Raw genomic sequence first — 13471 nt, forward strand, 5'->3', positions numbered from 1 at the left:
CAGAGGAACCATCCCGGCATTTGCCTGGAGTGATTTAGGGAAATCACGGAAAACCTAAATCAGGATGACCGGACGCGGGATTGAACCGTCGTCCTTCAGAATGCGAGTCCAGTGTCTAACCACTGCGCCACCTCGCTCGGTGGTGTACTGTGTACGCGCCTGTACGCGATTGCAACTGGAAGAAGTTCAAATAACGTGGTACCCGGCCATGCAATTGACAGAGTACTGGTGTAGATGGAGATGCAACAGAAGTTCTCCGTCTAGAGTACCGTTCAAATCCGTTTGCAGATTCGATGATTCACGTACGAGAGGCTGACAAATGGTTTGCACGCCGCCCTGGGCTGCAACAGGTGAGAAGTCGGCCACGCCCTAGTCTATTATGCGTATAAAAAAAGGAAGGTACGGCGCGGACCACGGCACGCGTTGACACAGAGACGGCGCGGTAAATATGCCGGAGCAAAGGGAACAAAGGCGGCGCGCAGGTTGCTGGCTTGGTGACAGGTCGTCCTTGATCTTGGCTGGACGAACGGCTCGGGTGTGGTCTTTCAGGGCTGTCCACCGCTTATTCAAATATGACCACGCCGGCTTTTAACTGAACGCTCTCTTCCACACGGTATCCGAGAAGTTGCCGTACCCACCTTGACCTTGTATATTTGGGTAACGCATACCGTAATTGTTTTATTGATATCCCTACTGAAATAAAGTGACCGAGAAGCGAGTTACAAGGTGACTAAAAAGATCACTGAGGGAAGCCCACAGGGGTCGATTTGCATCCCCACTGAAGCCCTCCTAACCACGTGGCAGACGGATATAGGGCTAACCACGGCGTTTTTTTATTTTATTTTATTTCTTTATTTATTTTTTGGGAATATCGTTTCAACGAAGAAATAGAGCAGGCACTGACAACGTTTGTTTTTCCGTGGGCCTGATTCACATTATTAGTTACGTTCGCCAGCCAACTCTCAGCTCATAATTCAGATCTATAGCGTATGTGAGGTTAATGTTTACGAGGTAATAAACCAATATGAATGGCACTCTTTTCCCGACACACTCACAGAGCATATGAAGTATGTGATAAAAGTGATGAGACTGATTTCTCATCTACCAATTTTTTTACTTTTGTTTCAGACTACAATATCGTCCCTTTCAAAGCAGTTCCGTTAGGCAGCTGTACACCGGCGGAATCGTTGTTCTCAGTCGTGGTAGCAGCGCTGAAAAGCTGCAACTGGTAGGGCCTTATGTCGGTCACATAGTTATGAATGTTCTCCAGAGGCCCCAAAATGACATCCTTGTAAGGGGACCTGGACGTGAACGGGCTGCATTTTTATACCTCGCTCTCAGTGCACATTACTCTTGGTCTACTATGCGGAGGAAGTTGTGGTTTTTTTTATCAACAATGAATGACATTAACTCAAGCTGTAAAAGTAAATTTATTGAAATATCTACTATAGTTTAAGAGTTACAGTATTTTGCCTAATAGATGTTTTTGTAATACACGTTCCCATTCTGGTACCATTTTTTGGTCCATCATCAGTCTAACAGCATTCAAACTGTGGCAGGCTGTTGTCAACATTCATAGGAACACATTATGCCTCTCGTTTTGTAGTTTGGAGTATATCAGAGGAAATAGAAAAACCCTTATTATATCACATTACTATTTTGTCTAAAAAATACAGCTAAAATTATATACAGAATGAAAACATAGATCATTTCTGTGATCTTTTAGAGATAATACAAAGATGCTATCCCGTTCTTCACTTAAGAGAACTTTGGTGCAGATGGATAAAACCATTGTGAAGTTATATGTACCTAATGTTCTGAAAATGTAGTTTCGAGAAAATGAGAAAAGAATGTTCACAGTGTTTTTGACTCACCGTATACCTCTTTGAGAACATTCCAGCAGCATAATCTTGCTGGCCAGCTGCTTCTTTATCCTCTGCAAGCTTCTTCAGGAGCCTTTTCCTTACTCTGGACTCTTTAGTGGTGGCTTCCACAGCCCTTTCAGCTTCAACTAGTCGCTGACGATCTATGGCAGTCAGAGCAGCCATCATATTATTTCCTGGCTGAATGCCTAATTTCTCCGTTACTTCTGTCGTGCTAGTTACATCATCATTGAAACAGATGACAGCATCCATCACACCCATTTTGAGTACTGTCCATCCAACAAACACTGTTTTTGGTACTCGTTGCCACACGCAGCTGTTGGAAGTCTCATTAGGGTTTTGTGTACGGCCATGTAGACATTTGCTAAGCAATTTTTTATCTGCAAGGTCCCTGTTATTGGCTTTATTGTTTCCATGACTGTAGCAGGCATGGAATGCTTATGGTGATATTCCTTGCCTGAAGTCAGTGTGCAGACATGTGTTCAACGAGCGTTTAAGCCTATAATAACAATTTAAAAGTTAATAAACCATACATTTTTGGAAACGGGAGAAATTTGTCTTTCAGAGGGCGGCAATTTTTTTTCGATTTTTCAGTCATTTTCACGTCGAGGCCCCCTTAAGAGCTTTTGCAATTTCGGGAAAAGAAAAAAAGTCACAAGAACTCAGGTCAGGTGCATAGGAGGGCCGTGGAACAACAGTAATGCCTTTTGAGCTCAAAAATTCCGTGATAAAAGTCGCTTTATGACATGGGGCGTTGCCATGATGCAGCATGCACTTGTCTGCAATGTCCGGTCTACTCGATGTACTCTTTTCCTGAGCCTGCCAAGGACATCTTTGTAAAACACTTCGTTGATAGTTTTTCCTGGAGGAACAAATTCTTTATGCACGTTACACCTACTGTCTGAAAAGCAAATCAGCATTGTTTTCATGTTTGATTTGCTCATTCGCGTATTTTTCGGTCAAGGATGTGTCTAAGCGTGCCACTCCTCACTTTGCCGCTTTGCCTCAGGATTGCACTCAAAAATCCAGGATTCATCACATACGATCGCACGACTGAATCATTCGTGGTCTTTGGTAATCCTGTCAAGAATGTAAACACACACGTTTCTTCGATTGTCCTTTTGCTCAGTTGTAAGGGCTTTCGGCACCGCTTTCACACAAACCTTTTGACTGTAAAAAGATCGGTCAAAATTTGATGTTCAAGTTTAATACGTCATCCATCATTCTTATTGTTAAATGACGGGCTGATCTCACAAGAGCACGCACGTGTTCGAAGTTTCCGTCGGTTTTTGAAGTCTTCCTAAGAGAGGTTCGCCTTCGGCGTATTCTCGGCCTTCCAGATATGATGTAGCGAAGAAATTGGCGCTTGATAAGGAATGGTCCTCATAGGACTGTTTCAACTTTATGAAAGGTCACACTCGCGGGTTCCCCAAGTTTAACACAAAATTTGATAGCATAGCGTTGCTCTTAATTCCGCTGTTCCATTTTCGTAACATACAACACAACCACAACTTCACTGATGGCGGTCTCAAAAATCACGTGATGGCTGTATAGAGCTGAAACTCGGACTGAGCATCTGGAAGGGATGAACACATCGGCCTACACAAGTAGGACAACACAGCGCTGAGACACCGCTCGCAGTGTTGCCAGTCTCATCACTTTTCTCACACACCTCATAGAATTTACTTCTACGCTCTGTGGACACGCCACGCCACAACATTATGTGTCAAAACGCGTGTTTTTGAGAGTAAATGTCTTTTATGTTCACCCTATCTACAGATGCTTACGTTTATTTATGAGTCATGAACATTGTTTCCTTAGTGATGTTTTATATACTGAAGCGCCAAAAAAACTGGTTCAAATTCAAATGGCTCTGAGCACTATGGGACTTAACATCTATGGTCATCAGTCCCCTAGAACTTAGAACTACTTACACCTAACTAACCTAAGGACAGCACACAACACCCAGTCATCACGAGGCAGAGAAAATCCCTGACCCCGCCGGGAATCGAACCCGGAAGCCCGGGCGTGGGAAGCGAGAACGCTACCGCACGACCACGAGCTGCGGACAAAAAAAAAAAAAAAAAAAAAAAAAAAAAAAAAAAAAAAAAAAAAAAAAAAACTGGTATAGGAATGCGTATTCAAAAACAGTATAGAAGACAAGTGTCTGGCGCTGTTGTTATGTCACTCACTGCAGCTACAATGGCAAGTTATCATGATTGAAGTGAGTTTGAACGTGGTGTAGTCGACGCACGAGCGATGGGACACAGCATCTCCAAGGCAGGGATGAAGTGGGGATTTTTCCGTATCACCATTTCACGAATGTACCGTGAATACCAGGAATACCGTAAAATATCAGATCTCCGACACCGCTGCGGCCGGAAAAAGATCCTGCAAGAACAGAGCCAACGACGACTGAAGAGAACCGCCAACGTGACGGAAGTGCAACCCTTCCGCAAATTGCTGCAGATGTCAATGCTGGGCCATCAACAAGTGTCAGCGTGTGAACCATTCAACGAAACATCATCGATATGGGCTTTCGAAGCCGAAGGCCCACTCGTGTACCCTTGATGACTGCAAGACATAAGGCTTTATTCCTCCCCTGGGCCCATCAACACCGACAGAGGGCCGGCCGAAGTGGCCGAGCGGTTCTGGCGCTGCAGTCTGGAACCGCGAGACCGCTACGGTCGCAGGTTCGAATCCAGTCTCGGGCATGGATGTGTGTGATGTCCTTAGGTTAGTTAGGTTTAACTAGTTCTAAGTTCTAGGGGACTAATGACCTCAGCAGTTGAGTCCCATAGTGCTCAGAGCCATTTGAACCATTTTGAACCGACAGAGGACTGTTGATGACTGGAAACATGTCGCCCGTTCGGACGACGCTCATTTCAAATTGTATCGAGCGGATAGTCGCATACGGATATGGAGACAACCTCATGAATCCGTGGACCCTGCATGTCAGCAGGAGACTGTTCAAGATGGTGGAGGCTCTGTAGTGGTGTGGGGCATGTGCAGCTAGAGTGATACGGGACCCTTGATACGTCTAGATACGACTCTCACAGGTGACACATACATAAGCATCCTCTCTGATCACCTGCATCCATTCATGCCTATTGTGCATTCCGTCGGACTTGGAAAATTCTAGCAGGACAACGCAATACCCAACACGTCCAGAATTATTAACAAAGTGGATCAAGGAACACTCTTCTGAGTTTAAACCCTTCGCTGGGCACGAAACCCCCTAGACACGAACATTATTGAGCATATCTGGGATGCCTCGAGAACGTGCTGTTCAGAAGAGATCTCCACCTCCTCGCACTCTTACGGATTTATGGACAGTCCTGCAGGACTCATTGTGTCTTTTCCCTCCAGCACTGCTTCAGACATTAGTCGAGTCCATGCCACGTCGTGCTGCAGCACTTGTACGTGCTGCGGGGGCCGTACACGATATTAGACAGGTGACCAGTTTCTTTGACTCTTCAGTGTAATAGCTGCCTTGACAATCTCCGTTGCAAAATTCCGCAGTGCATCGCTTTCTTTCTCCCATAAATTTCTTCCGCGGCAAGACTGAAACCAATAGTGGGACGTAGAAACGCATGTTATAAAAGATGTATTATTTTATTTTACCTTTATCAAAAAACTAAAGGTTGAGTAACCGTTGTCAATTAGAACTTACAGACAGTGTGCATAAGGCATAATTAGCAATCTCTGTATTACATTCATTGTTTTTATTGTAAAACTTCCTCTTACGCTTACTTACTCGCGTTTCTGACTCTGAGGTAGTAGGACGAACGTGTTGTCATCTGTGTTAATATGTGATTTATTGAATAATAATCGTTTCATCCACAATTGCTGGAGTCTATTCATTAAATTTTATTCTGATGATTTAATGTGTTCCAGGAGATGTATCGGGAAACAATGAACATATTGTTGGAAGGCTGAACGGCCGATTGCTTATCTCGCCGCGCTGTAATCTCAAAAAGTCGAACCTACTTGTTTATTTTTACGAAGTCCGAATTAATATTCGTTAACGTTTCCGACGTGGAAGTCTACATAATGTTTTCATGATCAACGAGCCGTCAAACAATAATGATGTTCAATAACTACCAGGACCTGATACACAAAACATCATTATGCGTGATGGTATAGTTATTTAATGACAGTAATTCAGTACAATAAAACATGTTGTACCTTGATGTGTGTCATATTAGTAGCTACTTCGTGCCATCGTATTTGTGGCGTGTCCTTTCTGCGGCAAACCTTTATTTATGCATTACATAATTTAAGGAAGAATGAAATATTTCTCTTATTTTTATACACCAGAAACGAAAGACACGTTACACCGGATCCGGCAGGCGGGCCGCTGGTGTCCCACCCGTGTAAACAGAGCATCATAGCAGGCGCAAGGATGATGCCCTGAACAAAGAGGCTTGGCAGAGGAAGACAAGAACACAGCAAAATGTTGCTACTAATTAATCTTTGTATTAATTAACCTTGAATAACAATAAAAAGTAGTTGCTAATTATAAAGCGGTACAGGGTGTCCCACACAAAACCGCTGCGCCTCACATACCGATTAATCATCTCTAGTCGAATTGCTTGTGAAGTGGCAACACTGTCTAAAAAGTTGGCTACACTGCGTTTTATCGGAAAGTTGAATGCAGCTGTATCTCCAAGTGTCAGTTGTTGTGAGAAGCTCCTCTTGTTGAATTGTTACACAAATGGGGCAGTTTGCATTATAACAGCAAGCTGTGGTGGAGTCATACACGAAGATACGCACCATCACGGAATGTAAAGAAATCATTCAAGTCAAGTATACTGGTAGGAAACTCCCCATGACCAGCACTATTCAAGACCTGTACAAGAAATAGAGGGCTGTAGGATCTGTTCAGAGTATGCAGAGGAATAGCCGACTGACAGTGAGTAGCCCTGAAACTATAGACAGAATTCGCATGGACACTACGAATAGTCAGCACAAATCGCTAAGGAGGATATCGCAGCAGGTTGGTGTATCTCGTATATCGTGCCACCGTGTACTAAAAGATGTGAACTTGAAAGCCTGTCGAGTGAGTGTGGTACAAGAGTTGAAATTTGATGATCAGGAAAAAGGCGTTCATTATTGTAACTGGCTGTTAACTTGAAATGCTAACGGTTTTTGGACCCCTTGCTTTACTTCATGTCAGACGAGGCCTCGTTTCATTTGTCAGGTTCTGTAAGCTCCTAGAACTGCAATTACTGGTCGCAGGTCAATCCACATATTCTGCACGAAGAACCTCTCCACTCAGAGGAGATAGGTGTTTGGTGTGTATAGTCCAGCATGCACATTATTGACCCCGTATTTTTTAATCTAGAGAGCTTTGATTCTTTCTATACACAATTAACAGATGCAGAGAAGCTGTATGCAATATTCCAACAAGACGGAGCAACTGCTCACACATCCAAGCAAAGTAGGGCCCACATCACAAATGTGTTTCCTTGTTAGTAGAAGCCTCTGGTCGCCAAGATCCACGGACATAACACTGTGTGATTTTTATTTATGGGACACTCTAAAAGCCAAAGTGTATGATGACAATCCTCGCACAATAGACGGAGCATTACTAGAGACATTAGCATCATCAGGACTGCAGAATTACAGCCCGTTACTGATAAGGTCATCACACGAAGTTAGCGATGGAAGCCCATGGCCACCACTTCCAGCATCTCTTATAAACAGATAACCTCATGTTTTTTTAGCGTTCCTATTATCTGTTTGTTTTTTTTGGTTAGTTCATTGTTACTTGAATCTTGGACGTGAGGCGTACCGGTTTTATGTGGTACACCCTAAAGCATTAGTGTGTTTCGTGATTGATAAACGCAGTTTTTAATAGTTTTAAGTCTCATTTTGTAGACACTGTGTTTTATTTTCTCCCCTCCATCCTACTCCTTCCACGGAACTAATATTCCGCTTTTAAGAATAACTTTACTGAGCGAGTTTCCGCAAAATATATTTCAGTTGTAACATTTTTTTCAACCTAGTGTCGGGTGATTTTCATACAAAAACTGTATGGGTTAAATGTATCACAATGATGGGCCGAGACACTTAAGACCTTCGATTCTCAACGTTTATCACAGTTGTTCACGCTAGTGTGACAACAAGACACCTAATATATCAATAAGACCTGCTTCCAGTGTCTTACGACGTAGTCTCTCTTCAGCAATGAAGCCGATGACGTATAGGAGAGCATACGTTTGTTCACACGAGGGTTCAACTTTAGATGAACAGAGTATAGTCATCCCTAACAACTCCCGTGATATTATTAATCAGTGCCACGATGCTTATCCTTGGATTATTTTTTATTTATACGGCAGATAGGACCAATCGAAACTTTGCAGCAGCTATAGTATTAGATTGGGAGGGCAAGTAAATTACATATCGCCTCTACCTCTTTACTTGCTTCAGACACAATCGTATCTCGCTCGTCCACAGCTGGAAGAAATTGGAAGCCTTCTTTCAAATAAAATTATTTGCTTCAGCACCCATTTCCCGACCTCCGAGATTCTACATTATCGAGAGCTCCATCGTTGAAGATAAGCGAGCTGTGTAGGTGGCAACTGAGTGAACTTTTCGCCACACAAACCATGTTAGCAACGGGCATCCGTTCACTCAAAGTTGTTCCTTTATGACGCTGCTTGGCCGGAATATCGCTGCCACAACAGCGTGCGTTTGCAGTCGTGGGCCGAGGGAAAGGCTTCTTCTTCCAGGCAAAAGAGGAAGGGAGGAAGATTTGAGCGTAACGACCCGTCGACAGAACATACAGTCGCAGTGTTTCAAGGATGGGGAAAGAAATCGGCCGTGGCCTTTCAAAGGAACCATTCCGGCATTTGCCTGGAGCGATTTAGGGAAACCACGGGAAACCTAAATCCGGATGGCCAGGTAGAGATTTGAGCCGTCGTTCTTCCGAATCCGGGTCCAGTGTGCTAACCACCGCGCCGCCTCGCTCAGTCCGAGGAGAAGGATAATCACGCACCCCTCCTGGGTAATTCTTAAATCATCTTCCTTTCCTACATTTTTTTTCGTATTGTAAACAGTTCGAACGGCGACGGTCTCTTAGTGGAGTGGAGTGAAGATGAGCATACCCCCTTTCATGTCACACGGTGACGGCAAAATGCCGTAGCGGCGCCGTGTAGGAGCCGTCCACTGCCACTGCCGGACGGCGACCGATAACGTACTGGTGTACGTGACCAAATAGGTAGGTTGGAACTTAAATGGTGGCAACTTTGCTGTGGAGACACTATGCAGTGGATTCTACTATTGTCGCTGATAGCACACGTTGTTGACATACCTACCTTACCTCCGAGCAAATGGACTCTCCCGCCCCATGTCACCGGCGTGCGCACAATCGAGGGAAACGCAGTCACTTGTGCCGGCTAGAGTGGCCGAACGGTTCTAGGCGCTGCAGTCTGGAACCGCGCGACCGCTACGGTCGCAGGTTCGAATCCTGCCTCGGGCATGGATGTGAGTGATGTCCTTAGGTTAGTTAGGTTTAAGTAGTTCTAAGTTCTAGGGGACTTATGACCTCAGCAGTTGAGTCCCATAGCGCTCAGAGCCATTTGAACCTTTTCTTTTTTTCAGTCACTTGTGAGCAAACGGTCTAACGTAACGGTGTCACTATGTTTTCGAAACAGGAACAACGGAGTTGGATCAAGATTCAATGTGCCAGAGGTCGTACAGCAGTGATCGACGCCCTACGATTCGTGAGCTCGCCCACGAAACCGGCATTAGCGCATACGACTGTGCTTCGCGTCCTGAAGGAACGCCCGGGCATGCGAAAAATTGCATCACGATGGGTTCCGCATGAATTGTCGGAAATGCAGAAATGGATGTGTTCCGACGCTGCTCAGACGCACTTGGAGCGCTATGAGCGCGAAGGAGAGGCTTTCTTACGCCGTATCGTAACACTGGATGAGACATGGGTCATATCGTACGAGTCAAAACTGATACGCCAATCCAACGAATGGCGTCATTATGGGTCGCCGCGAAAGTCGAAAGTACGTCAGAGCCCCTGTAAGGTGAAAGTTATGATGATTCTCATGTACGACTGTGATGGTGTTATCCTAGCGCATTACGTTCCTCCACGGCAGACCGTCAATGCATAGTATTACTGTTCGTTTTTGGAGCATTACCTGCGACCAGCTTTGCGAAAGAAGCGGCGACACTTTCTGCGCAATCACCCACTATTTTGCACGACAATGCGCGGGCGCATACAACGCAAGCTGTGGCTCTCCGTGCGGTCGATGGGACTGGGAAGTACTGTACCATCCACCATACTCCCCGGACTTAAGTCCTTGTGACTTTGATTTGCTTCCAAAGATGAAGGAACCACTTCGTGGCATTTGCTGCAGAATTGTTCCAGAGATTCGATAGGTAGTAGACGGCTCCATTCGCACCATCAACAGAACAGGCTCTGCTAACGGTATACTACGCCTTCCCCATCGCTGGCAAGGGGTTCTACACAACGCTGGTGACTACTTTGAAGGACAGTAACAGGTGCATACATGTAACTCTTTTCTATCGGTTGTGAATAAGTAGTTGCCACTATTTAAGTTCCAACCCTCGTATACACTTTCACACTTCACGGTTTTAAATCGTACGGTCAACAGTCAGTTGTCATCAAGAGTGTGTAGTTGCATTTTAGTTGTCTATTACCTATTGTTGCTGTTAAAATAATAGAATATATTGATGCATAAGTTTTGATTACCCTTGTGGAAGACCGAGCTGTGCTGTGGGACTAATTTCTTGATACTTACTCTCAGAATGTGATACTCTTGATGCCAAGAACAAAAATGCATTTGGTAAGTAAATTTTGACTAACAAATTCTTGAAAGAATGAATTACTATACAAAAACCGTTTTAATGCTTACTTTAGTTTAGCTGATATTTATTAATTTAAGTTTATACTTTTGTCATTTTCCATGAAACACTTCCGACGACAAATTTTCGTAGACATTTCTCAGATTGTTTACAGTCGGTCCACCTCTTATGGTTCGGACTTATGGCCTGTGATAGACATATTGTATCTACATCGCTACATCTGTCTCTTTCAAGAACAAAATTATGCAATCCAATGCAAGCATTTACAATAATGACAGCTTAGTCTGGTTGTACATTAATGGACCGGTGAAGTATGCGCAACTTATTAGTTAGGATACCAAAGGCGCACTCTACATGTCTTCTTGCTCTGTGCAGCCAATAATTAAATATTTTTATCTCCACTGTCAAATTTATTCCTTTAAAGGGTTTCGGGAAATGCTTGTGTAATCCAGGAGCTTCATCTCCGAGGAAGAAGTAAGTCATATTTGGACTCTCCGTTCCTGGCAGACGTTTTGGTTTCGGCAATTCTTGCTCTGTTTCTTCTGTTGGCTAACACAAACTGGGTCGCTTCAAAATTGATGAGTCGCAGTCCTTACCGTAACTTCCTACATCATAATATACAAATATATCTTTGAAATCTGCTACTGCTATTGGAACTAAAGAATTATGTTCTGTACAGTTAAAATACTTTGACCCTACGTTAAACGGGGAGGTAAGACGGGTAAGTTTCGCATCAACTACTGCTATGCACTGTGGGAAGTTAGCTGTAGTTTCAAATCCAAAAGCTGTCGAATTCCACATCTCTAACGCTGGCACAAGAATGCAGTCCTCTCTAATTACAGACAAGTTTGCTCTACATACATCTTGTACTATTTTACATGCCATAGAAACTCCTATTGCCTAATTGTAGTGTAGTTCAGTAAAATTACAACTACCTGCAAGATATCTAGAAAAGAAAAATTGTATACAAAACTCCAAAACTTTACCTACAGTTACAGATAACAATTATTGTTTTCTTTTCAGGTAAAGAAGTAATAAGGAGATGGACTGATCTTCGAGATTCGGTTTCCAACTACAAGAAGAAGATCAATGTTAACAAGACAAGTGGCTCGAAAGCGTTGAAGTCTAAGAAATGCGTGTATTTTGACCAACTGCAGTTCTTAACTAAACTCTATGACGAACGAGAGACTGTTGATAGTATGAAGCAGAGCCAGGAACAACAAAATGAAGGGGTAGGAGGCATGAAGCTGTAACTGTAAGCTTCCGTTAGTATTTTGGGTGTTTCTTCTCCAGTGACTAAAAAACCGACAAGTATATCACCAGTGAACAAACATAAGAAATCTGACGAGGTTGAACTGAGAATTTTAAAAGCAATAGAAGCAGAAAAACCTTCCACTAAAACGGCTTCCTTACAAAGTCTCATGCCTCATCTGCAAAACTTTGATAATGAGAAGTTCATACAATTTCAAATGGAAGTTTTGAATGTAACAGGAAACATCAAAGAAAAAAAGAAAGCAGTGGACCTTCATCTACCTCGCTTTCCTAATCACCAATACACCAGTCATCCTCAACTGAATTTTCTGCAACCTCCAACCACAACTCAGTTTCAGTCCTAACACTTTCACAACACTTCCAATCAACCTCCTTTCTACCGCGAACAATGAAACATGCACGGCCAAATTCCTCTAACTTACGCCCGACTACCTATACGTCCCCAGTCTCAGCAGTCTACAGTTGGTCGTAACCGAGCCCCCCGACTTCAAGAAATGCCTATACCTAACCAAAAACAGCCACCTACAGCTGGAAATAACCAAGACCAACCGTATCCAGTATTACGTTATTTCGGGGACTTCACCTCCCCAGTAAGAGAGGGGAATAGCCTTTCTGTAACTTCGGTGGCATCCTCAATCGGAGACAGTATTGATTTTGTTACAAGTAACTCACTAACTGGTTGTATACTAGTCCTAAATTGTGTATTTTGACACTGAAGGGCATTTTCGAGTGTTTCATGTAATTCATCAAATGAGGAGATGGATATTCGAAAATAATGGATTTCCATCTTTCCGTAGATCCTCAAATAAGGTATAAAAAAAGCCCACTTCCTTTTTCCACCCAAACACGACGTTTGCGTTGTTCTTTCAACACAGTTTCAGTTCGTCAAACATTTAATTCAGTCTTCCCGGAGACAACAATCCCACATCGCGATACTGTGCGAGATTTGATTAACAACTTTCGAAGTACGGGTTCAGTGACAGATGCACCGGGAAGTGGTCGTCCTAGCGTTTTGCATAACCATAATGCAATAATTTGTTTACGATTCGTTATAACTTTTGTATCCCGCCTGGAAGGCGACGCGTGGGTTGGATCGGGAAAAGGTAAAACACGTCGGTACTGCTGTGTGAATTTAAATCTCCTTTACTCCAGCAATAACAATATATAACTTGGAATGGGGTGCGAAGGTGAAGCGAAGTATCCTAGTTTGCTGCACCTGATCAAATGGGCCGAAGCAGTCGCGGAGCTCGTAGTCTTCAACAGCACCGGCTAGAGGGCGCTGTCGTCTGTGTCTCGTGGTAGTGCCAACCTTTGAAACTATGCGTTGCTATCAGTACCACAATAACCATAACAGCACACGCCATAAACTGGATTTAAAAACGAACAGCACGCATAAACTGTACAGCATGAACTTGTTGCCCATTCGGATTTCCATCGTCCGACTTTTTGCCGTACGGTCAAAACCATAT

General features: G+C 43.6%; 1 pseudogene; it reads left to right on the forward strand.

Annotated features, from left to right (window-relative positions):
- The first annotated feature begins 319 nt into the window (after positions 1-319).
- Positions 320-12712, forward strand: LOC124545885 (annotated as a pseudogene).
- The last annotated feature ends 759 nt before the right edge of the window (positions 12713-13471 follow it).

The sequence above is a fragment of the Schistocerca americana genome, chromosome 8 (assembly GCF_021461395.2).
Source record: "Schistocerca americana isolate TAMUIC-IGC-003095 chromosome 8, iqSchAmer2.1, whole genome shotgun sequence".
Taxonomy (NCBI): Eukaryota; Metazoa; Arthropoda; class Insecta; order Orthoptera; family Acrididae; genus Schistocerca; species Schistocerca americana.